General features: G+C 39.9%; 1 protein-coding gene across 9 annotated transcripts in view; it reads left to right on the top strand.

Annotated features, from left to right (window-relative positions):
• PTBP2 (polypyrimidine tract binding protein 2) overlaps positions 1-27,603 on the top strand; it is a 242,079-nt gene that overhangs the window by 76,998 nt on the left and 137,478 nt on the right. For all 9 annotated transcript variants that reach the window (XR_009114814.1, XR_009114815.1, XR_009114816.1 and 6 more), the window contains exons 18-19: positions 10,077-10,192; positions 11,679-11,814. The gene's annotated coding sequence lies outside the window, so the exon portion shown is untranslated. The remainder of the gene's footprint in view (positions 1-10,076; positions 10,193-11,678; positions 11,815-27,603) is intronic.

Here is a 27,603-nt window from a genome sequence, read left to right as displayed (position 1 = left end):
GTGCTTAAGTCAATAACATGGTATTATTACATTCTGGATAATTTTACAAGGTAGATCTCACAGAAGGAATTTGACCCCTATTTCTTTAGTTTCCTGCCTTTTGGTTTCCTTCATAAGGTAATTCACTTAGAAATGGATGTTGCAAAACTGCAAACATGTTGACAAAGAGGTTAGACTGTAGCAGGCATTTCCAAATCTGAAAGCAACACCTTTCCCTTGCTGTAACTTGTAACAGGGCTTAGAATTGCCATGCTCTGGCATATTTAAAAATTTGCACTGTTAATTCTTGAAATTTGTTTTTCTGATCCGTGTAATAAAAATACTGAGGGGCATAGCCCTCTGCCTTCTCATTTCATACAGTTGACAGAAGTTTGAGCTTTCTGCAACTGATTATTTTTTAGCCAGCAGAAGCAGTCTCTGGCTAGGCATCTTACAGACATTTTGTACAAGAAAAATAGTGACTGTCACAGAGACATGCTGCATACAGACCTGTGTGTGATTCATGATTTAATGTATATATTTATAAGACCTAAAAATAATAGCTCATTTTTTATACGGGCATATGTAATATAGATAAAGGTACAATAAATAATCCAGTAAACATCAGGTGATTTTTTTTAGTGAAAACTTCTTTGGGGTAGAGCACTCAATTCAAGTATAAAATCAATCTTAGTTACCATTAATGATTATTTTCTGTTTTTCCAGACCCCATAATTTACTGCATTTTAAGCTTTCAAAGTTTGTTTAGGGCTTCTGCAGTTTGTCCATAGTACTATAACATTCAAAAAGTCCATGTATGCACAAACAAGGCAAATACACCCCCAGGTGCCCCCCTGCACACATACCCAAGCACATCCATTACCTGAACCACACAGCCATTTACTCCTCCTGAAATTTGCATCCTTCTCTTGCTGTAAGCCTTTTTAATCATTTGAGAAACACAAGGGGGAAAACATCTTTTATCTAACAATTCATTTTCATATCACTGACAGTGTTGGAGTTTGAGTGAGTTTTTTAACTAAGCCCACGCATCCGCCCCACTCCCCTCCCCTCAAAAATAAAAGCATATTTTTCCTGTGATGAAACTAGATAGAACATACTTGAATCTGCAGTAAAAAATATGATAAAGTAACAGCAAGGAACTGGATGAATAAATAACTAGATATAGTGAAGATGCCCACTACCTGAAGACTCGTAACATGGCTGAGGATGAAGCCAAAATGCATATAAACCCCCCAGATAATTGAGGTAAAAATCAGGAAAATTACAATTTGAGTACATCACATGTTTTTGAGAGTGAAGGTAGGTAGGCACAGAAAAGGATGCCTTTTGAGACTGGTGGAATGCCAATCAAAACTTTGTGTTTTTCTAAAGGATGTAAGGATGTGTCCCACTCAACCAGTGGTCTGATGTAGGAAGTCAATCAGTTTTGGTTCACTGTCCATGTTTAAGTCCACCCAGGCCTTAAATCCCCTAAAACACACAGCCAATCTCTGAAGTCTAATGTCAGCCTTTAATTGGGAAAATATGTATTTGGGGCACTGGGAAATGTTTTCATGTAAGTAAAGTGTCTTTTAGTCGTGTTCTTCAGAGTCTGGCATAGGAAAGTGTTTGCATTTCACTCTTCACCCTAGCGGGAGGCTCTGGTTTTGTTTCAAGCTCTCGGTTGCTGCAAGGGTGTAGGCTGGGAAACAAGAGCCACAAAGGGCAAGCTTGAAGTGTTCATTCCACCTCTGGAGCTCTCCCACACACCCATCTTAGCATAAAAATTTCTGTCTCTGATACACGTGACAATATATGTGCAAATATAATATTCTATGTGCCAAATGACTTGTTGATCAAACTCTTTACCAGTGGAATATTTGAAACATGGTAATTTTGGTTCTTTGTGAGGCTCTTGTATGAGCCACAGTTCAATTGCGGAAAAGTCTCATTTATTCCACTGGAGATGTGCTGGAGTGTCTTGTCTGCCGCTCCTCAGCTTCTGTCTTCTCCCTTGGCTGACACTAAGTTTATTGTTTACTTAATTAATGGTTGCCATATCTGGTTTTTCTATTTTAGATGAGGAAAAATAGAAGAGGAAAAAAAGAGTGTTTACAGGGGAGACTTTGCAGCTAGAAGGAAGCTGGGTGCAAGGCCCTGCCTATGAATGGGGATTACTTAAAAGGTGAGGGACACAATCAAGTTTTTGGCCTGACATCCACTTTTCACCAGTAGAACACAATTGTGCTGATAACGTTTGGTAGAAGGGGCTGAACATGCAGTAGATTAATTCTGTTCTTGGGCTTAGAACTTGAGCCTTTGAGCTCTCTCTCTGTGTCAGCTTGTGATGCTGGGCCCTAGAAGTCCTTTTTCTGTCACCTCCTGTTGAGCAGATGTTTATTGGTGAGAAAACTTATCTTAAGAGCTGTTAAGGTTTCATCAGCATAGTTTGGAAACAGGTTTTGTATTTCATCAGCAATGCTTTTGAACCAAAGTGAAATCTTTGTGGGTTGGTTTCAGGGAAGTTGCCAGGCAACTGGGAGGTTATAGCTTGTAGTCATACCTGGTGGCTTGTGGACATAATCAGTTGATTTTTCTTTGCAAAGTAAAATAAGAAATTACTATGGTGAGATTGCCAAAAATGGAGTATTTTCCCATATTAGGGAGGAGTTCTGTGCTTGGCTGGGATGATGATACTTGGCCGTGCTTGCCTGGTGGCACCTGGGGCTCCCTCCATGTGCTGCAGGCAGCACAGTGCCCCAGTTCAGGCCCTCTGCCCCAGTGTGCAGCATCAGGACAGATGCAGGAGCTTGGATTAATGCAGACAGTCTTTCATGTTATATTTTCTGAGTGATGGGTAAAGGAGCAAATCTACAGATTGCATGTGTGCTGTTTTAATTTACTACTTAGAGGATGAAGCAGAACTGAGTCTGTGGTTAATACAGATTTAAAAAAGATAATGAGATGTTTTGCCTCCCAAGCTGGCATACAATCTTATTTTCTTTACTCCTTCTCATCCAAAAAAAAACCCTACCAAGCTCTTGTCTCCGATTTGTTCATGAATACGGTATCAAACACCTCCTCTGTGCCTCTGATGTGCGCTCCAGGCCGTGTGCCACTGTTGATTCATCTGGAGGATGCCCGGCGTGTGAGTGCCTTGGCACAGTGTGCTACATGGAGGAACCTGATAGTGAGAAAGGCAGAGGCACTGGCATAATTATGAAGGATTTCTTCCCCTCATACTGCTTCTTGTTATTTATTCTTCTCTCCATGTTTCCCCTGGTTATTTCTCTTCCTGAAATGAAAATAACCTGGCAAGAAAACAATGTTTCCACTCCCATCATTTTTAGGCAAGGAACACCAGGCATGTTTTTTTTAGCGTTGCTAACTGACGGATGATTATTCACCAATATTTTTTGTTGAAGCAAGCAGGCTTGTTAACTGTGGTGACATTTTTAGTGATGCTATGATATCCCAGTGTCATTGTTGCTTGATTTATCAGTGTCTAAAGGATTATTTTGTTGAAAAACCTACCATGGATCTTGTGTTTAAGGCTGACTTTATATGCGTATGACTACAAGTGTGTGAATTTGTATGAAAATAAGGAACAGAACTGTTAAGATGCTTCTTCTGTTTTGGGCTTTTGGCTCTGTGTCATAAAATACAAACTGGAGCCTTGAATTTCCATGCTTTAAAATGGCATACTTAAACTGAGAAATACTGTAATTGAGATCAGCTGAGCCACAGCCATCCTTCAGTTTGCATCTATGTACTCTCCATCTTCTCCCAATTCCTGACTCACCTTCTCTTATTACTATACTTCTACAGGACTATCACTTGCAATCTCTGCTCCCTCCAGCTATAGACAAAGGCTATCCTTGACTTCTCCAGCTTGTTCAGCACCACCTGCTAACCAGGCACACCTGGATCCACTGCTGAGGTTTGGCATGTGGCTTCCAGGGGGTCTTTGAAGGGTTACAGCCAGTGTGGCTGGAGGAGTGGGATGGCAGGAGGCTGTGGGGTCACCCTTCCTAGGAAGGGGTGAGGACAAGTAAGGATCCATTCCCTTGAAGAAAGAACACTTGGTGAGAAATCCCTTGGAGCAAAGCATTGCTGAAGGGTTGGGAATGAGAAGCCCAGGAGCGTTTCCCTGCTCCAAGCATTTGTTGCACAGGAATGCAAGGGTGCAAGTCTGTGGGCACAGCTTGGTGCAGCCTGGCAGGTGGAGTCTGAAGCAGTGGCTAGGATAATACGAATTCTGGGTATCTGCTTGGAGATGCAGCAGCCACAGACAGTTTGAAGGAACAAAAATTCAAAATGGAAAAGATGTGACCTTGATGCATTTTAAACTCAGTGAAAGCAAATGAGCTTAGATTTCCTAGGAAAAAGATGCTATTGGAAATTCTGTGTAAGTGTAAATATATGAAAGCCAAAGGAGGTAAAGTTTTTCCTAATTAGGATAATTAAAAAGAAAAGCAGTCAGCAAGCTGAATGCCAGACACAGAGCACCACAGCTCCTTTGCTAAAGCGGGAGCAGATGTATTCATGGAGTGATGTGTCCTGCTCTTTTTCTCTCTTCTGGCACCCTGGTTGCCCTCCCTGGGCAAAACCTCTGCACTCCAGATGGTGTAATCCAGCTTAGGTTGTACAGCATTGCTGGTCAAGATTATGAAATTTCCCCTTTGACATTTCCCCTTCTTCCTAATTTTAAAGTGACAAAAAACATGTCAGTTTTACTGTGGCTCAGCTCACCCATCATCTCCAGTTCCCCAAAAATCTCTCTGGGAAATTTAGGTGCTTTCCAACTCTATGAAGTAGGTCCACAGGGTTTGCAGCATTAAATCCAGATCACAATGTTAAAGTTACATAGATAGAGGGGACAAATATGCCTATTCTAGATAAGCCTGCAAAATTAGATCAACTGTCAAAAAATTGTTTTGTCCTGAAGAGAGATGGCAGAAAGGAAAGGCAGAGCACATTTTAGGACCACTTGGGAGCCCTTTATGTGGGTTCTGGCCATTCAGTGTTCAATAAAAAATGAAAGCTAACCATGGCAACCACATCAGCCCCCTTTGAGAGAGCCACTGCTTGAATGAAGATGGGCGCTCACTGAAGAAAGCCTAACAAACACATGTAGACCTTTTACAGAGCTGTTCAAGAAAACAATCTCACTTGAAGAAGCAGACATAATTTCCCAGGAAGCATGTAAGAGGTAATGCAATGTGCTGCTAGCTTTCCCTGCCTCTGCTGCCTGCCTGCTCCTGGGAATTGCTGTTGTTTGGGTGGTACAGGGGGTACAGAAATGGCAAAGGTGTGGGCCTGCTACCTGCACCGCTGTGAGGGCTTGCTGCCCGAAATATTTTGGATCCTTGCCCATTAAAGCTTCCTCCAAAGTCCACACATGCCCATTGAGTCACTGTTTTCCTGAAATCTTATGCCTGGTAGGTATTTTCCTGAAGTGCACCCTTTTGCTTTAATCCCTGCTTAATCTTACAGAAAGATGCAAACAATTTTGTAACATCTCTGCCTTGGGAAGTCTCATGGATGTTCAACAAACTCTTCTGTGGCTCTTTATTCATGTGCCCCAAGAGCAGATTGGGGTCCCCTCCCCTGTCTGCAGGTTTGGATATAAAATACTAATAGATCAACCTTCTGGAAAGGGAATTCTTTGATTTGTAAAACTGGAGAGAAAATGTTTATCTGGGCAGTATTAGATTAGTCACAGATTAATTACAATTGAAAAGTATAATTCATCTGTAATAAGAGTGAATTCTTCACTCAAGATTCATAGCAAAATAACATTATTTTTCAAATAGAAGTAATTTAAATGGAAGTAAGACCTTCTAATGCCACCATCTGTACAAGTAAATTACTTTCAAAGTAATTAAATATGCATATCTGGGCTGTGTACTGTACTGATGAACCAAGTTTTATGGAAGCAATATGCTTAAAAATCCCTTAGGTATTAAAGATGAAGAACCCATGGCATTTTGCATTCATATAACCATGAATAAGAAAAAATATTTTCTCTGCTGCATAATTTCGGGGAATATATTTTTATTAACTTTTCCAGGTTAATTAATACTTTTGCCAAATAGCAAATACGATCATCATATTTATTAGTCTGACATTTCACAGGGACTTAAAGCTCTATAAGAAGTTTCAGCATTGTGTGTGCCTGAATTTATGATTGTGACACAGTCACTCATCTTCTGCAGATTCCCAGGAAGCAGAGCAGTGCAGTGAAACCGAAATCATTATGTTGACTGAATTCATTACTGCCGGACTTGTCCCTCCATGAAATAGCACTGCTCAGCCAATTGGGATTCATGGTCACAGCCCTTCATGGGATCATCAGGGTTTATAGTCCATAACAAATACAAATACAGCCAGGAACAATAACAGTCTGATACACCTGATCTATTACCCCACCTTGTGAGACTGTCGCGGGCGCCAGAGGCAGCGACGGGCCCCGTGTTTTCCCTTGTGTGGATGGATGGCACAGTCCTGTGGAAGCAGAGGCTGGGCCTCAGAACACAGCACTGGCAGCATGCTCTTCAGTGACTAAAGCCCATCTTTGTGCTGGCAACACAATGTTCGTGACTGGTGTGTAGGGGAGCTTTGAATATTTGCTGGAAGCATCTGAGCACTGCAGAAATTCTTGGTTAAAGAAATACCTGAAGTCAGTTGTGTGGAGCGCTTCAGAAGAAGTCTGAAATCCCAGCTCAACCCTTTCAAAGCAGCAAATAGAGCTGTCTACATGCTACCAAAATGCAAGAGCAAATTCAAGCATAAAGACACACAGTTGGCACCATCTCTCTTTGCAAGTCAGCCGTTGCATTCTGCGTGTGATGTGTGTTTTACGTCAATGTAACATTGCTTATAAAATGTGCAGAGGTTCCCTGACATCAAGTGATTTAGTCTACCTGCAGCACTTTCACAGTTATCTCCTCAGATTAATTGCAGGAGTTTGACAACAGCGGACGACAATAGATCAATTCTTTCTGCACCCCAAATGTGAAATAAGAAATGGTGGCCTGAAACACAGAAAAGAAACGATGAAAGCTTCATTTCTCTACTCTCCCTGTGCTAAAACGTGTGAACTAATATGTTATGTCCACCCTTTGGGACCTGCCTATGTGTGTTTTAGATCATGCTTTGTGATAGATGGAGGTGGAGTATATGTAGCCAAGAGGAGAACCATTAGAAATGTTTTAATATGGGAGGTATTGAAGCTTGGATGCCGTGAGTTCTCATCTAGCATAAAGCAGTAATTTGGTGTCAGGTTCAGCTGCATCCACTCTAATCATGCACAAATATGATGCTGGAGGTAGCCTGCATGAGTTTTCTTAAATTCCTTTCATGTGTCTTGTCACCTTTGTCTCTTCTGTCCCTGAACCTCAGTTCATGCCCAGTCTGCAAACCCCAGCCTCTGCAACATGCTCTGCTTTCAGCAATTCATTTTCTGTCCCTACCACTGGAAGACAAGACTTCTAGAAGATTTTCTATGAGGGTTGATGTTGAAAGAGAACAAAAGGAGGAATTTAGGTGTGATTGTGCTGAGCGAATCCTTGACAAAGGGGCTTTTGGCTCTGTGGGCCAGCTCCTATCAGGGCTGCATATGAAAGACTTTTATAGTACTCCTGAGAAGGCCTGATTTTCAGGTCAGGGTCTGACCTGTAACAGACAGTATTTACATAATGCTTATTGCTTTTGGGCAGCAAATTGCTTTTGGGAATTTAGGAATTATAGCAATAATGCAAAAGAAACTCTGCATGGCCAAAAAGAAACAATTTAAATGTGACTCACTTCAGCTTCTGAATGTGGCCACTTTGCCATGGCAAAGTCCATGTTTATGCTAAAAACATTCTTACACTAGCATTATTAGCATAATGTGACACATTTCCCAATAATTTGAAAGTGAATCTTCCATGTGTTTGAAAATGACAAGGCAGGACAAGAACATTAAAATCATCTTTTCCTCCTGTGTAAGAGTGACTTGTGTTCAGTATGTCTCCAATTCTCACAGAGGCTGGAGCATTATTTTTCACACCCTTTTCTCCCCATTTAGCTTCTAGTTACTTAGACAAAATTGAGAGAACTTTTTTACTTGCCATGCTTTTAAAGCTTTAAAAGCTTTTGCTGAAAAGGTACCTATTTTCTTATCACTTTTTTTTTCTTTCTCTAGAAAAGGGCTTAATTTGAAGTTCTTTTTTGGCAGCTGTATTTCATTGTGATGCATTATGTCAGGGCACATCAGTCACATGAAGATTTATGGAAAAAAACATACCCTTTTTAGATGTCCCTCTCTGCAGCCCTCTTCAAAACACAATGTTTTTTTCAAGAAATTCAACAGAAACTATCAACAGTGGTATGATTCTTGAAACATTTTGAGTGTAATGGCTTCATCTTACTCAATTATATAAATGTCGCTTAAAGAACGAATACAGAAATTAATGTGGTGAACTTAGTAATTCTAAAAAAAATTGACCATTTTCACCTATTTGTGATGTTTACTTTTTCGTGTTGAGCAAGGGCTTCTCTTCTTTGTAACCAAGATAATCCTATGCTGTTCCTTATTTTACCATTAAATGAAATACATTCTGAATTCAGATGAAAATGAGTGACCTTGATGAAAGTGGGCTTCAGGTGTCGCACACTAAGCATTGTACGTTTTTCTTTGCTCTGATCCTCCAGCACACATAAGATTTCACCTCTTCACCTTTGAACAAGATTGCACTAACTTTGATCTTTTCAATTTTGTTCAACTCCAGGAAAGGAACAGCTACTTGAAACATGTTATCATTTAGAGTTTCAGAGGTTCTTTAAAAAAAAAAAGAAAAAAAAAAAAAAAGAAAAAAAAGGAGGGGAAAGGAAAAAAAAACCTTGAAAGCATGAACTAAAAGCTGTAGATTTTTATCTTGAGCATCAGCTTTTGTAGCTAGTGTGTAATGGTTTAATGTCAAAAACTGTCTCCATGTAGAACAAAACAAAATACAGATTTTAAAAGCACACAGAATTATTAAATACAAATCTCATTTTTGGCAAGCATTTTTCTGCAGTAGTGATGTGGGTATCCTATCCCAGGTCAAAGCATAAGCTTTGTGTTCTTGCTCCTTTGCCTATGGCCTAAACATATTATTTGAGCCTCTGTACTTATGTGATACTAATTCATGGTACTGACAGTTAATCTATTTTTATAACTGTTATTATGTGAGCAAAATAAGGTTCTTCATTTTCTCTTCAAGTCTGAGAGCATCTAACAGTGGGGAGCAAAGTTAAAATATGATATTTTCAAGATCTTACATGGTTTAGCAATATTCTTAAAATGATTGTCACCATATGCCAACATGGTAGTTATTTTGCTGTTATTTCAGTATTATTTGGGTTTATTTAGGATTTTTTTTTGCTATTACAAGACAGATTTTTCACCCAAATACTTAAATTTTAAATCACAGAGCACTAGTGTACCAGCCCCAATGAGGCTTTAAAGTCCTAGGAAGTTTAATCAAAATTCTTAATGATTACTAAAAGTTTACATTTTTTTCCCATTGGCTCCTCTTTATTCTTGCCTAGTTTACTCAGATGTGCATTATTTCATCCCTGTCTTCTCTGCTGAGACTGCAGTTGTTTAGGGAGGCTCATGATAAGTAGCTCTTTGTGTCCATCCTCTTGCTTTATTTTGAGGTTTGCTTTGCACAACAGTACAAATGGGGGCAGTTTCTCCCTTCTTGGATGTGATGCTTATTGAATTTGTTTCCATTAACAAGCTGTTGGAAACAAGTTAATGCCACATTAATTTACTCTTACATCTGATTTGTCCTGCCTATTCTAAGGGTTGCTTAGACAACAGATCATCCCCTAAATATCTCATAAAAGGTCTGAATTCCACTCCCTGCAAAAGTGGAATTATGATTAATAATTTATACCACATTAAAACACTAATGACAAAAGACATAAAAAAGATATTGGTGTGCAGGTGAAATTATTGGCAGAGCTAATCTCTGCAGAGATCCTTGACATGGTTACTCGGAGGGACTAAGTAATATATTGCTATTCATCAGCTGTTTATCCATTTTTCTTTTTCTTCACAGTTTCCTAGGTGTCAGACAATCCTGGAACCAAGAACCTCTGAGAACATTTCATCCTCTGGTTTCCCTGAAACTTTCAGTTACACCCTGAAGTTACTGGAATCCATGTTCTGTTCAAGGTATTTGCCTCCCCACTCCTCTTCAAGAGCCTTTGATCTGTTGTGAACTGAAGGTTCATTGAGACTTTCATTTGTTACTTTTCATAGCTCTGAGGTTAATCAGATATCTTATTTGGAGCTGTACTTGATTTTCTGGCCTCCCCATCACATGCCTTTTGCAGGTGAGCCCCATTTCCAAGCAACTTCTGTAATAGCCAGTGCCTCATGTCACCACTTGGCTGCCACCTACTCAGACGTCTCTGTGGGAGGTTTGTGGTGAAGCCACATGGGCTCTTGGGTCCTACAGGACGTTGGCAGGTATAGCAGAAAACTTCAGATTCTCTAGTGACAATGGGGTTAGCACCAGTGTAAAATCAAAGTGGAAATGTCCTAAAGCAGTAGTACTGAAAGAGAGATTAGTCACTGCCAGTTATGGGGAGAAAATATGACAGCCTGTGAGAGCTGATCCTTTTAGTGCTGCCCAGGTACCCAGCAGTGCAGTGTGTGGTGAGAAATTACCTGTGAGTGAGACAGGCTATTGCTTACAGCCTTCAGGGCCAAGAAAATCCGCTCATACCCCAGTGTCTGCTGGCTGTAGTTCCAGGCTCTCTCAGTGTCACAGGAGCAACCTGTCTGTAGTTTCCTTCTCCAGACAGTTTGCTGCTGCCAGGAAGCACTCCCAGGAAGCACTGACATTTCCAAAGCACTCAAGCAATAAGCATGGCTAACAAACTCATAGATTTGTGACGGTTTGAGGTAGATGTCCCCATCCAGGTTTAGTGGCATCATTCTGCTCCACTTAAATGCTTCCATTTTCCTAATTTTTCCAGGAAAAAGTACAACCCCCAAATTTCAATCGTCAAATCAAAGATTTCTCATTGCAGAACAACACAAAATTTTTTAAGCAATACATTTTAATTTCAATTTTCTTGAGTCCATGCATAACAAAATGATTGTGGTATATAGGACAATAGCTATCTTAAACTATTGTCTAGATAGATTTTCTTTTAGAGTAGTTGGTAGTTGAAAGCTATCCTTATTGCACCGAGGGAGTAAAATCCACACTTGTTAGACTCTTATTTCATCCTCTTTCCTATGGTCTCACCTTTTTGGCCCTGCTAACTTTCATGTCCATAATGAACTCCATTTAGCTTCCCTGCAGCAGGACCTTGTCTTTGTTAATCACTGACCCAGCGGCATGAAGCTGCATAGGAGAGCAGGTTATTTTTTTTTTCCTGGATTTTCTCTACTTCCTTCAGCAGTTGTAACTTCTAAGAAACTGCAGAACAAACAAGTATAAAAGATCAGGAAGATGGCCTGAAAAAATATAATGTTTAAAAGATGTTTCATTGTACTCAGTTCTCCAGTAGCTGCCAGCTACAGACTGATGGCTGAAATCTTAGAAGTTGTTAATGAGATTAGGTCTTTGGCAACTGATTGCTTAATGCTGTCTTCTCATTGAGTGGTATCATGTTTGTGGGTTTTTTACTTTTTTTCTTTTTTTCAGTGACCATATATAAACTTGTCATGGAGATCAGCTGAGACCTCATGGCAGAAATCTCTTTTGAAACAACTGGAAATTACTTCACCTTGGTTCAAGCCACAGCACAACAGATACTTTCTCCTCCTTCTCCAGCCCTGCTGTGAGTCAAAGGCATTTTCTGGGCTGCAACTTTCCTGTGCTGAATGACCTTGAGCCTCTTGCTGCTGCCCTGTCTTGGCTTGGCTCAGCATGTGCATCCCTTGCTCTTTTAAATATGCCTGCATGCTCACCTTTGCTGTCTTCCTTTTTCTCCACAGCTGAAGGTATTGGTCCTTTGTCAGGCTTTGAGACTCGCACGTGTTAGCTCATAAACGCCTATAGCGATTCTCCATGCTTTTGACAGCAAGGATTTTTTCACCTTATTAAAAGAATGTTGGTATTGTCAAACGCATAGTACTTGCCTACTAGTATGTTTCCTTTCTGCCCATGCTTGCAGAGCAAGGGAAAATTAGGTGAAAAAGTAGAGTAGTAGCATTTTATACTTCTTTTGCTGGGACATAAATTTGCAGATCTGTGAAGCGGGGAAGAATCAGCGCACCGTGACTCACAGCCCAAGCACAGCACAGTGGGAAGAGCCCAGCTTGGGTTGTGTGTATCCTTTACTAACAGGGAAAGCTGAAATGCTAATTGACGTTGCAATCTGCTTCAGGTCAGGTAAAGGCCATCAGACCCCTGCAAACGCTTAATCCTTCCCATGGAAGCTTTATGGGATTCCCAAGGATCCTACAAAAATAGCCTTTATGTTTGTTTACATGGAGAATCTCTGCAGGAAGCAGAGCTAGCAGAGTGGTGGTGGGGAGGCTCGGGGATGGCAGTGGTGTCAGAGGGATGGTGAGGCTGGGCAGAGTCATCACCCTTTGCTCTTTTTTTAATGTTAAACAACATGTAAATACTCCTGTAAAACAAAGCAGCCACTCTTTGCTACCAATCATTTCTCACATCTTCAGCCTCCTTGTAAAAGGCTGCGTCAGCTTTTCCCAGAGATGAGCACTAGGATAGATTCAAGCACAAGCTGAATTAACAGGGTGTAAGATGGGGTAGATGCAATACTGAGCACTGTGTAATTTCCAAACAGTGTGATGAAGCCAGTCCATACCTTCAGCAAGGTACTCTAGCACAAGCATGACCTAAAAGCATGTCTTGCTGAAATACAGGGGCTGTGTTACACATACTGTGCATGCTGAAGTGTTCTGCTGGGTCGAGGCCAGGATGTTCAGCACTGTGCAGGCTTAGCCCTTCCAGATGTCTCCAAAGATAAAATGGAAAGAAAGTGACAGTCAGTCCCAGTCACGTGGAACACAACCTGGTTTTAAAAGGCTACTTTTGATAATTAGGTATTTTGTGTACTGTGGCAAGATGTGAATTACAAAACCCCTAATAATAATGTAGTTCAGTCAGGGTAGCCTTGAAATTAGACCCCTAGCAGAGAGGTTGCACTGTATAATGATAGTACAGTACCATTTGTTTCAACACATTTAGCACTTCAGAATGGGATTTTTTGTTAAACACCAGATGTTCTGGTGACCCGAGTGCTGACTCTAAGAGAATACACAATAGAATAGTGCGTCAAGGTCAATGGCACAAATTAATCTGTATTATCATGCTGTCATATTGTACTGTATGCCCCATATGAGCAAGATCTATGGCTGGTTCCTTCTTTACGTGCAACTGTATGGGGTGTTGCATACACAGATTTAGAGTTTCCCAAGCCTTCAAACCCCCCTGAAAGAAATCTGAGTCTTGCTTTGATAGTTTAAATTGTAAATGTGACATTCTTACAGCGGGTGAGGGCTGTGTGGGTATGTGACTGTAATCTCACAGAACCAGAGAGATGTGCAGGAGCACAGTGAGAATTACATCTCTTAATTGTAAATTCTGCCTTTAAGGACTTCAAAATAATAACCTAGGTAGCTTGGTTGTCTGCATTTTTCCTTTGACTTAACAATGTGATAAGGCGCAAATGAATAATTGTTTACAAAATTTTAAATGATAGTTTATCTGCAGTAGATACTTCTGTCTCCATGAGTCCCCAATATTCCTTCTCCCTGCCCTGTGACTTCTAAGCTATTGCTGCAAGATGGCAGGATGTCAATGCCCCCCAGATTGAACCTGTGATTTGTTTTTCTTTGATTTATGGGCTTGTAGTCAATAAACTTTATAAAGGAAAGTATCAGACTGAGCAATCAATCAAAGATAAGCAGATTCTTGTCCTTTAAAAGCATTTCACCCCGAGTAAGCAAGGGTCTCATTCATCTTTTACAACCATTCTTGCAGCTTTCAGCTGAGAAAGGACTTGCTGCTGACTACATTCCCTTCTGCTGAAAACTCCCCTGTTCTGAGCTGAGATTTTTAAAATTCATTGCAGCAGTACATTTCCTTCCCATGTTTTTTGCTATCTCTAAAAGGGCAAATTGCATGTTGTTACTAAAGGTAAATCTCCTTGCTGTGTAGAAGAAAAAAGGCTCATGTTTTAAGTGTGAGAGGCATGGACTATTGTTTTACAGAAACAGTATTCATTTTCTTTGTTATTTTACAAAACAAAACATAAAAATAGGTTCCCATTTGTTTTTTATTAGTATCTGAATTTCATTTTGAGTAAGGCAAATGTTATCCTGCATGTTTTGCTTCTCTGAAGCACAGATGGTGTGCATATGCAGATTGGTGATTTTTTAATCAAAACAGTGACACTTGGGAATATATGTAAGTATTGTAATAATGCATTAGTCAGGAGTGATGTTGTAACACACTGAGATCATACACATAAATCTAAGACACCATGTCTAGACACCCCAGGGAAGATGGCATGCCATGGGTTAGAGCAAGCATTAAGGAAGTGCAATATTTCAAATATGATGGGAAAATAATGCAATTTGCAGACTTTAATAAAACCATTGGGGAATTAATTTTACTAAGCATACACTCTCTCCAAAAAACATCGATGTTTCTACATTTGCTTCATAGGTAATCAGAAGGCGAGACACTGTACCTGCTGTCTCAGGCATAAGCACAGTACGGTATCTATGAATTGTGCTGTACCTTTAATATGCTGAATATGAAAATAATCCCTTTATAGTGCTTTAGTAGTACAAAACTGCATTATGCAAACAATGCACAGGCAGCATAAACCTTGGAGATTCAGAATTTGAAGAGCTTTTAAATTAATCTCATAAGTGTTGATTTGGGCATGCTCAGGGAGTGCGCTCAGCTGTAAAACTTGACCGACCTAACCCTCCCAGTTTTAATTATTAGCTTTTTGATTATCAAATATTAAATGAAGAGGTGCAATTTATGACTTTTGCATGTATAATTTTCCTTTCTCACTAAAGGTTTTCTAAATTTTATTTAAAGAATCCTTGCTGTCTTTGGCTGATTTTTGTTATCTGTTCTCTTGTACAGCTCTTGGTATATAACTTTAATCAGCCAACCACTTTTTAAATTTTTGCCAGCTGATAACTACTCACAAGCAAGTAACTTGCAATACTATGCCAGGAATGTTGTGATAAAAATGTCAGTTTAAACCTGGCCAAGGATGACAATCATAACTATTTCCAAGTGAAAAACTTGAACAGAATATATAACACAATAGCACTTGTTACTTTCTGCTAGTGTAGTACATGCAGGAACTTTAGAGGTTCCCATAATGATAACCCTCAGAGTCAAAACCCCACTTCAAAATTGGCTGCATTGGTGACTCCATCAACCTCATCATCTCTTGTCATCTGAAAGGCTAATAGTAAAAAATCTTCAATACAGCTGAACATTTTCAATTAAAATATCATCAACTCAAATGCTAGCTGTAATCAGTCCAGTAAATTCGGCAGCTATAGAAGTCAGTGAATGAGGGAACTCAGGTTTTGCCAATAGTGGCCATGGGTTATATCCTAACCAACTGAACTCTATTTCAGAAAACTAGGTGCATATGTTACCATGGAATAAACCCAAGCAATTTGGTATTTGCTGTCCCCTCATCTGTCTTTTCCTCTCTGGACTATAAAGACACTCATCCAGAATCCTTTATTAGGACAGTAATGCAGTGGGAAGATATTTGAAATCAAAACCTGAAACATGATGGTTGATGTTGTCAGGAGATTTTTGGAAAAGGTGAGTTCACAGATTTGGAAGCAATATGGTATAGTTGCAGTGTTGTGAGGCTTCTCTGCACACAGCCCACCTCCTTCTTCAGAAAATTGTAAACCACCTCTTGTATTCAGCTTTTCCCATTTTAAAGTAGATTTAACCTTCTAGGATGTTCAAGAAATGTGAATGGGCTTCAGGGCTTGTGCAGGGGTATAAATACGTATGCAAAATAATAATAACGAGCAGCTTTCATGAATCTCCATGGAGATTTCTTCTCTTTGAGTATCTTCCAAGGTCTTTGCCACAGTCAGGGCACAATATCTCTGACTTTAGACCAATCTTCCTGTTGCCCTTTTCCTTTTCCCATCTAGCTAGTGCTACACAAATATTACTAGTGTATATTATAGTTATTATATATTTGTTTACATGGTCTTCATTTTTCTTTTTCTTTCCTTCATATTCTCTTACTCTGAAACTTGATGTTTGTTAAATTTCTGTTTCCACCAGCACTTCATCTGTGTTAATTTTTGTCATCCTTCATATTACAGTATTACATCATTCTTCGTATTACAGTCTACCCAGTACCACATAAAAATGCACTAATGTTTTAATTTCAAGATGGTGTTGCTAATATCAGTTCTTGTGAATGAAATGTATTACAGTCAAGTTGAATAAATATAATCCTTACTGTTTGCTAGAAGAGAACTCAAATCCTGGATTCTTCTATTCTGTAGAAGCTGCTGCAGTTTACTTTTAGCATTTTCCCCCTATTAGATGGATCTTTGCTCTACTTCTTGGTACATAGGAAGAGGTTCCATTTTTCTCTATAACTCCTGGCTGCATCCCACTATGGCTGATCTTCAGCAGGACACTTGCACTGCTCCTCCTCCTCATGGACATCCACAGCGGAGAGAACGGGGTGAGGAAGGTGGGCTTACCTTCTCTCCTGGTGCATATCCACGTGTGGTTTGGATCAAAACATGCTATAGATCTAGTTCTCCAGCTGTGGGGGTGTAAGTGATGGCCCTGTTGTTGGACTGGGCTCAGCAGAGGGTCGGTCATGGTTGGGGATGGGGTGTGATGGGTATGGTGGCTCCTGGTGCCTCCCTGCCGTGAGTGCACAGCCTTGCCTGCACAGTCTGAGATGGTCATTTAACCTGGCCGGGGAGAGCAGCTTGTCATCCTGCAGGAATGTCAGATGCTAGACAGACCACTTTAACCTTGCTTAACCTTTGACTGTGCTCCTCAGCTAATGAGATGAATGAGAGTTTTATTGGTGCTTCTTGACCTAGATCTTTTACATGACAGTTCCATGTATCTGAGCAGCCTAATGCCTTGTGTTTTGTAAATCAATATAGCCTTATCTATTTTTTTAAAAGCTAGAAATGTTTATTTTAGGCCTAGTATCATATCCTATAAATAATATTGATTTTGTTTAGCCTGAAAAACTATTTAATTTTGAATTGGCTCACCTTGTTAGTCAAATACAGTTCTTGGGTAAGTCCAAGCATGATTCTCATTACTTTTATCCCTATGGTGTTTGCAAACCTGGTGTCAATAAATTGCAAATGGGATCTCCTGTGCATAAACCACATCTTAGTTTTCAATTTATGGAAGTTTTTCAGACTCTGAGATTTAATGGGCAAACACAAGAAAGCAGTTATAGCAGATTGCACAGCCTCAAATAATGCAAATGTTATAGGACAGTGATGGGAATGTGCAACATTAAGCCAGCCTTTCATGGTGTTATGTGAATTGCACTGGCTCAGCTAAAATGAAAAACTTAAACATTTATTTTATATTTACATCTTCAACACACACTTTTCCTAGTTATTATTTTATTTCTGTCCTTCCATCCTTGCCATCCTTCCATCGATTGAAGTATAAATACTCTCATTGCCATTTGTGATGTTGTGAAATGAAAATTTCAAGGCAAGAGAACAAAATATTGTTATTCAGGGTTAGGGCCATTGCTCCATCTGTTGTCTGCTGTGTTTGACACAAGCAGTATTGTACTGCAGGTACAACTAGAAAGGACCTGTACAGTGATGTTTCTTACAGGTGCTTCAGATGCTCCTGAAGGCTTTTTTGAACACAACTTCTGACATTTCCTCCCCATGTGTTCAAGACTTCTGTACCAGTACTTTCTCAGTTTCTATTCTGAATTAAAATGAATTCCTGTCTATTTACATGCTTGATGTAAGTAAACAAAATTTCCAAGACCGAGTCAAATGAGACAGTATATTAAAATGCATTTCTCATTGTCCAACTCTGTGATAAGATTCTTATACAAGCCTTTGGATTGCAGGGTAAATAGATACCCATTTGATCTGTTCATGTATAAGACACAAAATCTGATTCAATTTTCCTTTCATAATAAATGTTTGACACTTTAGGTACCAAATAGATGATACAAAGGTTGACTCTGAAAGTACAGGCTGAATTCATATACAAATGCAGGCATGATAACGATTTTCAGGCTCATTTTTTATGTTAGCATTACACAAATGCAACCAAGGAAGTGATTAGTACATTTCTCTGTTGAACTTCTGAGACATTAGTTTGTGTATTATTACTTGCAACTAGCTTTTCAATTTTACTGTTATTTGCCTTTCTCACTTGGTAAGGACAAAGTATCAGACTGATGATTTACATTTTATATGGGAAAAAATAGGAACTGCAAGAAGGTTGGTCTGTGAATTTTTATAGAAACATCAGAGAAGCTAAACAGCTTTAGCTCTTTAGTTCCAGAAATTAATGTATAATATTGTTTTCCAAAATCACAGCATCACCTCATGGCATTAAAAATGTCTGTGGGAAAAGCACCTAAGTCTATTTTGTATTAAAATGAAGCAGAAAGTATTAATTCCTGCTTCCAAGATGCCCATGTGAATTTGTGATAGGTGTCTAAATGCGGAGGTAAGTAATAAGCAGGTATTGACTTCTATTGAGATCAGTATCGAGATTTGTTGACCCAAGGAGGTTACAATTGACTGAAGAGTGGGGCAGTAAATCTTGTTATTGAACAAAAAGCTGAAGTCAATATATGTATTATTATAAACATTTTTCTTTTGGAAGAGATAATAAGGGTGGAGTGGTTTAAGGCTTTAGATTTATACGGCCATGATAGCATACAGTTCTTTTATGTAGTCACAGGAGGAAAATGCCTGGAGGGAGGTTGTGGGGGATTTTTTGGTTGGTTTTTTTTGTTTGGTTGGGAGGTTTTTTTGATTTTTTTTTTTTTTGTGTGTGTGTGCCTTTTAAAAATTTTTATTTATTTATTTTTACTACAGCTTCACCAATCATGCCAAAGCAGTAAAGCCTGCATCAACTTTCACATCATAAACCCTTATTCTCATTGTTTTATAACTCAGCTATAAAGGTTATTTTCAGATTGAAATTTGGCCTGCAAGCTCTTTGGCTAAGAATCATTTTTTCCCCAGAAGGGTGAAAGGAATAAAGATGATCTATTGAACTATTTATTGAATTTTAGAGGAGCACAGAAAATACGTGTTGTGATTTTTATATAATTCAAGATTTAGATTGTATTCCTTATTGAATATTATTTTCTGCATAAAGCTAGGATTTACTTGATCATAAAGGTGGTGGCTGAAAATGTTCTTTCAGTGGTTTAAAACACTTGCTAATATTAATCCATGCCTTGTATTGTAAACAAGTATGATTTTTATGATTTTTATATTTTAGTCCGTTCTATTATGCTCTGGTCAGTACATTATATTTTAGGTTATTGATTGAAAAAATAAAGAGGAGACAGAGCATAGAAGTAAAGAGAAATCCATCCATCTGAAGACATTAAACTTATAAATTAAAATCACATACATTCTATAGTGAGTGACTGACTGAAGAAATAGATGTTGAATTGCAGTTTTATAACATTTTTATCTGTTAGTATCTAGACTGCCAGTAGAAATGATCCTTCAGTAACTCAGAAATCCTCTAACAAAAATAATTTGTTGCTTTCCATTGCAGAAACCATCTGCTTCCTTCCTTAGTTCACAAGACCCTCTTATGTTTCTCTAGGATTCAGGAACTTGTACTAATTTAGGAGACTCACTGAATCTCTTTAGCAGCACAGGCTATGATGAATGCATCAAACATCTTCTCTGCTCTTTGCACTGTCTTGCTGTGAATGTGAGAACAAACCCCACGTTGGCACCCTTGTCCTGGAGCCATTTGGTGTCCTGGTGTCAGCGCCCAGGGGCTGCCCCAGGCTGGCAGTGGAGCCCTGGCTGTGCCCAGTGCCCGCGCTAGGCAGCACCCTGCTCTTCCTTCTGCACAGGGCAGAGAGGAGCAACCACCCCAGCCAAACCCTGGGTCCCAGCTCTGCTCTGCGGCCTGGGGAGCTTCTCCCTGCTGCTGACCCTCAATTCAGTTCCCTTCTGTGCTCCCAGCCTGGTGGCATCCCTTGCAGTGGCATTCCGAGCTGGGAATTACTGCACTGTGGCTGATGGCCAGCACCTTTCCCCTCCTTGGAGAAGTTCTGCTGCTGTCTCTGTATACCTTCATAGAAATATCATGGAAATTATCTGCTCTTTTGTCAGACCTCAGTATGGTAAAAGAGACCTTGAGAAGTGTACATCCCACAAGAGCAGTATTTCCAAATGACCTGCAGAAAAAAACCAGACTTGTTTTGAATTGAATGCTATTTCCTCTCTCTGTTTATGCAGTTTCTGTTCTGGAAATGTGTAGGAGGGAAGGGTAATTGTCTCATCCTCAATTTTGCCCCATTTAAAATATGCAGGCAGATAAGCTCTGTTTCTCTAACTAAAACTGTGTCCTGAGGCCTTAGCTTTCCACAAGGCTGACAATTTCTTTTGGTCCTTTGACTTTTGTCCTTTAAGTAGCAAAGAGTAAAAGTACAGAAAAAACATTTTGTAATCCCTAAATATGTCATAGCTACATTTTCCTTTGTAATGTGGAGTGACCTTTGTGCTCACGGTGCATCAGGAGTGCATCTGGCTGGGGATGCTGGTAGTGGCACACAGTGCAGTGGCCTTCCTCCCGGACGGCAGTGAGAAGCTCAGCTTGCACTCTGACCCAACATGGACATGCAGACTGGGACATTTTTGCTTATTTCATCACAATTAAATAAATTACTCTGTTTGAGTTGATGTTTGAGTTTAGCTAGAGAAGGTTGCTACGAAGAAGTTTGGCTCAAAGTACCTTGGGCTCCAATCACCATCAAACAAATCTATGGATTTTTGTGCTTTTTCTGAGGCTTTTCATTCACTATAAGATAATGTACTTCAACACTGTCTCTACAGTATGTGAAGAAAATTTTTTTTGTTTCAAAAGCATGCATGTCCCTGGAAGTGTGCTTTGAGAAACCACAGCATCTGGCTATGCTTTGCCCACCTTACCGCAGTTTCTGTCTGTAGATGCTGATGCATTTAAATCAGTTGCCATTTCTAAGCTATTATAAAGGCTATAGATGAAAATCTTCTATAGCTACAAAGTGCCCACAGATTTATTCAAACCTACTGAAACTTTATTCATTTCCATTCCCAAGACAGCTTCCAGCCTTCCCCTATGGATATGCATGCTGTTTAATGGCACATGAATTAGCATGTCTGCTTGTTGGTACCAGTGTGATAATGGTGGCAGTTGCTGATAAAGCTCATTAGATGGAAATAAAGGATCTCAAGTAAGTTAATGGTGAAAAACATCTGAATTTAGTAGGAGTAGATCTGTGAGCATAAAATGAGTGTGTAATATATTGAGCTTCAGCATGGTCAGGCTCTGGCTTGTGGCTTCTTCTTGTGAGGAGATTTTTTTAAATTCAGTTTTTATGTAATTTTATTTTAGAAAATCACCTGCTTTTTGGTGTATGAGCTGTCTAAAAAACTTTGCTGGTCTCTATTTAAGATGTGCTTATAGCAAGTGAATTGGAAGCTGGATTTGTGAAGTTGAAGGGCAAATCTATTTATGATGACATCCATTTCCTAAAGCTTGTGCTGGCAAGCTCTGCTGCTTCTGAATGAGATACACCTTTTTGAATATATGCTATTTAAGCACAGTATTGTGAGATAATACAAAAATACATATTCAACCAATAAGCATTGGGCTGAATCCCCCATCTGAAAATGACATCTTCTTTTCCAGTTTGAAAATGTTGCTTCTGCTCTCATTTTCCCATAAATACACTTTGCCTTCTTTGGTCATACTGAACTAATTTTTGTTTGCAATACAAGGTAATATGGTGTCAGAACAGGGCCATGCTTATCTAGAATGTGGTTTTTAGATGAAACATGCTAGGGTGATGTATATGGGGCTTATTAGTGTTCACAGAGATAGCCAGATCATGATTGATTTGCTCCTTCTGATGATAATTTGCTCCTTCTGATTTTTCACTCTTCAGAAATTAGTGTGTTTAAGCTAGAGATGTGTTGCTCTCACCACTGTTTGCCAGAGTGGGATTAATAGTAGAATGATGCCGAGCCAGACAAACTTAAGTGGTAAAGTTACTTACTTTTTAAAAAGGAGATGGAATTAGTGGGTTATGCGGGTGAAAATCTTTCCAGTATCACAAGCCTTGTAAGCCCAAAGAACGCTTTTATTATAGTCAGTGGGGGATGTTCAAACAATGAGAAGTTGAAGAGCAAAATGTGATTCTTGATCTTGCTGGGGGAGGCAGTGCTTTGATTTCTTTCAGGAAAGCACAGTGCACACCTGTGGTATTATATAAAACATTACATAATTATGAGAATAACACCCTGAATTTTCTCCCTCCAGCTCTGGCCTAGTCCACCTTTAATGAAGCAGCAAGTGTGTGGTGACTTATGTTCAGATCTGTCTTTGTGCCTTAGCTTGCAAAGTGAGTGAATTTATACATGTTGCCCTTAGCATTTATTTTCTGGGGTTGCTTTGCTTATTTCAGGGAGAAAGCCTACTAATGTTCCCTTAAAATAAGTTTACTATTCAGGCCAGATTGTTGCCTTTTCCTTCCTGCCATGCTTGCAGCCTAATTGTATTTAATATCACAGTTCAGGGCTTTCCTCTCTCTGCTCCTTGTCACTCAGAGGTATTTAAAAGAGGATTTAAACCAGCTATTTTTTGTACTTAATCCTTGATCCCTTCTGCCCGCCCCCTGCCCAAGCTTGCTCATTCACTGGAAATAGCAACCTATGTCCACATTTTACTGCTCTAGTTTATAGTAATTTTGTCTTATGCCTTTGGAGTATAAATGATTGTTCAATTCAGACATTCAAAATGAAAGTGAAGTTGCCAGTGGAAATGGGTGACTCATTATACAATGAGTGAGTACAAATAAAAAGGTGCCTGAGTATAATAATCAGAAGATATTGACTTTTGTTGAGGTCAGGATCACAATTTATTAACCCAAGAGATAAATATTGACTGAAACTTTGGGCAGCTTTTTTTCCCCCTCTTTTCCTTATAGCTGAGAGAAGACTGTAGAGGATTTACTAAATAACTCCATCTGCCTGCACAGTGAGATGGAGACTTTTGCATTTTGCCTGCAGTTTTATGCTCATCTTTTGTTCTGGCTCTCCCAAGGGCAAAACGATTTATAGCGTATTTTAGAGGAATATTTAAAATCATGCTAATTGCTGTTTCTTTGTCATTAATTCTGCTCTTGACAAGCCAGAATCCTGCTCCTGAAAGCAGGTTTTGCTTCTGAGCACTTCTGCAGATGATCCCAGCCCCAGACTGGCTGTCTGCAGTTTCTTTTCTGTCCTGGCCATTGCCCTGTCTGACGTCTCAGGGATCATTTTTTGTGTGTGTCTAAAAACACCAGGGTACTGAAGCAGCCATCAGACTGATGCCCTTGGGAATGGTGACTTCTTGTGCTGCTGACATTCTGTTCACTCTCTAGAAGGGGCTGTACAATCAAATTATTTGCCAGAGCAGAAGCAGCTCCTTCATTTGGCTGAAATGAGCACCCTGAAAGCTCTATTCTGCTGTCTTTGAAAACCAGGCTTTTCCAGGTTTCCTCCCTCTCTGACTGTTCTGTGCCTTCTAGGGACTACACAGTTTGTGCTGAAGGATATGTTTGGGATTTATGTTTGGCATTTGAGCCTTTTCCGAGCAGGGCACTTACCTGTTTTTCATTCAGTTGTGTTTTTTGTTTGTGCTTACTTGTTGGTTGTTTTTTTTTGCTAGTTACATGAGTGTCATTTTGCAGGGTCTGGTCCCTGCCTCAGGAGCCACACGGGTGCAGAGCTCCCACAGGGCTGGCTGGGGACCAAGGGGTGTTGGCTGCCAGGTGCCACCTCACAGCTACTGCCACCACACCTGGGCAACAATTGGAGCCCTTGTCCTTGCTGTGTTCCAAGCTAAACGAGATGGTGTAGAGAGAATTAATGTGGCTTTCTACTCTTACAGGCTAATTTCTAGATTTGCTTCTTTTCTGTCCTGCCTTTCCTCCCTCTCCTTCTCCTTCCTCAGTCTTTTATTTTGTCAAATAATCTGCTTCTTTTTTGGTGTTCTCATTGCCCATTGTCTTGTGGTTTTGCTTCTGCATCCTCCTTAGAGTAAGATCTTTTTCTGTTCAGTCTGATTTACATGAATAATGCCTCAGGATAATCAGGCAGGATTGAATTTTCACACAATTTTAAATACTACAAAAGCTCCAGCGAGCTTTTAGCAGGAGAGGCTGCTTAGTGAGCACTGGAAAAGTGTTCTGAACCTGTTGATAAAATTTATCTGTGAAAAAGGGACTGCAAAGTATTAGTATCAAATTATTATATATGGGAGCAAAGTCTTAAATCAAACTTTGTAATCCGTGGATTTTGGTGGAAGTGTGGATATCTGCATTGCAAACATAAGCCTACTGAAAATGCCTCCCTACCTCTGCAGAGCCTTCAGAATGGATCCACAGATTCCTGAGCATTCATGGACCCCAGACTGGAGCTACAGCATAAAATCAGTGTAATGTTCTGGGAGGATCTTCCCTGCTGAAGCTCAGCTTTGCTGAGCTGAGGAACCCGCCCCAAATGGTGACACAGGCTGATTTAAACAGTGCTTAAATCACTCTGTAGTGTTAGAGGCTCTGGTGCTTCTGCTGCACCTTGGAGACTCCAAGTCTGTTCTGCACACTTCTGTGTGTCTGACTTGTGTCTGGTGTAATGCAGCCTGCATGACCCCATCCATGGACTCCCATTACCTCTACCAGTCAGGCCCATAAAACACTTTTGGGCTCAGACCAAAGTAAAAGAGGAAATGGGTTTAAAAGCCTGAGCACATCTCCCAGTGGACATAACAGTCCACATCACACAATTTATATACATAATTTAAAATAATTGGCAACTTTAGGAAGCAAAGCAAAGAGCAAAATGGAGCTACTTTAGCTGATTATTTATGATCACCTTTTGTCTCAGATGTTTCTGTAAGGAAAATCTTGCCTGTTTGGTAGATCAAATCACTAATGCTGAACCTGAACTACTCTGTTTTCTGCTCTAAATGAGAATCACACATTCACTGTCTATTTAACAAGGGCATTTGTGGTATTTTTAAATTTAAATTATTTGTCTCCCTTTATTTCCCAATGCTTAGGTGAAGACTCTGTCCCCAGACTCTGCTACCTCTCTATTGCCCTCTTAGTACTTCATATGAAAGGTCACAGGCTCACAATACTGACTCCTTGCAAAGTTCAACTGGCTCTCTTTTGTAGGCTAAAGCCATTCCCCATCTCTGTAGCAAGGGAGGTCCCCTGGCAGCAAAACAAATGTGGTTAGTTATGTGTGGCATGAACCTCAGCGGCAGTGGGAGCTGAGCTCCGGAAAACATGTAATGGTAATGTATCGAGAATTACAAGGCTAACCCATCAGCCTCTCTCAAGAAATTTAACTCTGAAATGCTTTATTTTGCCTAGAGAAAGTCTATTTGGGTCTATCACCTGGTTTCCAGGAAGGTCCAGCACTCCCCCCTCCCCTGCTCCTTAGCAGGACGGATGGCATATAAAGGGGTCAAAGAGACTACCAGTGTCGTGCCATAAATCAGTGGTTCAGCTTAGAGGAGAGCCCAAAAGGCTTCTGCTCATCTGGTGTAAACTGACTCATTCTGCTGCAGTCAACAGAGGATCTGACAGCAGCAGATTTGCCTCAAGAGCTTCAGAATTCCCACTTTAGTTTTATCTAACTGGTATTTCAGACATTCTTTCTCCGTTGTCAATGGCAGAGATTGTATTAATATCTTGATAAATATATTTCAACTACTGCTTCATAGAATATCCAAACTTCCCCCCCGCCCACAAATAAGATGTTATGTATATGTGATTATAAAAATACCAGTAGCCAATTTAGTTTAATTTAAATTTAGATTTTGCCCTAAACAAATACTGATGTGCCCTGTATATTTTTACTGCCAGATCATGATTTACTAACTCCGTTTTGGGGGTTAAAGAGAGTATGACCTTGCCCCACATTAATATTTAAAGATTACCGTGCACATGAAATCGGATGCTGACACAAGTCTCAAAGGACTAAGAGGTTTTTAATCTTTAGAAGAAGCAGTGCCACACTGAAATATGTATTACTACATTCAAAACAGAGCATGTAACAAATGTCCCACTAGCAGGCATCAGAGACTGCAAATTTCATTCAGTGTAATATGGTCCACAAATACCAACTTGTTTCCAGAAGGGAAATTGCAATGCCACTAAGGCTGATGCTTGACACCATAGCAAAGGCCAGCAGACACAGCAGTAAAAGAATTTGCCATCCAGTTCTAAATGCAGGGGCCATTTAGTGCCCTTTTCAAGGCAATACATAGATTTTACTCTTTCAAAAAGGTGAAAGTTTATGTACATTTCTTTTCAAATGCAATTTAGAACAGTTTAGGAACCATGTGATTCTTTGGTTTTTTTGTGTGTTAGCATAAGCCTAACACATTAAAACCTCCTGATTTTCTTTTAATGCAGTAAAAAAGAAATCCAGAGCTGTTTTAATAGAAAACAGAAACAGCTGATATTTAAGATAAATGAATAATTTGATGCCTTTTTTAAGAGCACAGTTATTTTCTTTAAAAAAATTCAAGCTTAGCCTATCAGCATTTTTAACACGTCTTTCTACTGCACCCAAGCTTCAAACAAAAATATGAACTAGCAAGCTGCAGAAGAGTCTAATTAGTTTCTCATTGCATTTTGTGTGTACTCAATTTGTATGAAAATGCTGTAGGTGAGGTCTCTGATTACAATAGTCCTGTGTTTTGATAACATCATGCAGATGTTACAGGACTTGAAGAATCATGACTGAAGGCTCTATCCAGTCTCCTTTTTTGGTGAGTGACAGAGGTGGCAGACTGCCACTCCTGGTCTCTTGTCATAATTCTGACAGGTAGTTGCAGACTGGTGCCTCTGGGAGCTTGCTATGGTGCTGCCAGGGAGCGCTAGTCTGGTTTGGAGATAGTTCAACCAAAAGTTAGATAGATGTAGAAGAATTTGGGTGCTAGAGGTTTCCAGCCCTGAGGAATTAGGAGCCTGTGAATGTGCATGCTCATTTCCCAGATCATCAGCTGAGGGTCACCACTATGCTTGCTGATGGGGGATGTCCCCACCTCCACCCCTGGCAGTAGTGATTAAAAGGAAAAGGAGCCAGACCTATTGTTTGGAAGTTAGGGAGGCAATGCTGGAAAATTTGGTGCAAGGAGAGCAAGAGCATCCCTTCCTGGAGAGGCAGCTCTCCTTGCCATGGGGCATTGAAGGCTGACCATCCTCTCCATGTTGGCTGTGCTGTTGATACAGCATTGTTGTAACCTAACCCTCACCTGGACATATCACAAGCAGGGTATGCTTTCTTTGTTCCTTTAAAAGGAAAAAAGGCCTTTTAACCTT

Source organism: Melospiza georgiana, chromosome 9, assembly GCF_028018845.1.
Source record: "Melospiza georgiana isolate bMelGeo1 chromosome 9, bMelGeo1.pri, whole genome shotgun sequence".
Taxonomy (NCBI): domain Eukaryota; kingdom Metazoa; phylum Chordata; class Aves; order Passeriformes; family Passerellidae; genus Melospiza; species Melospiza georgiana.
Note: the sequence above shows the minus strand (reverse complement) of the source record. Positions and strands in the feature narration are given on the sequence as shown.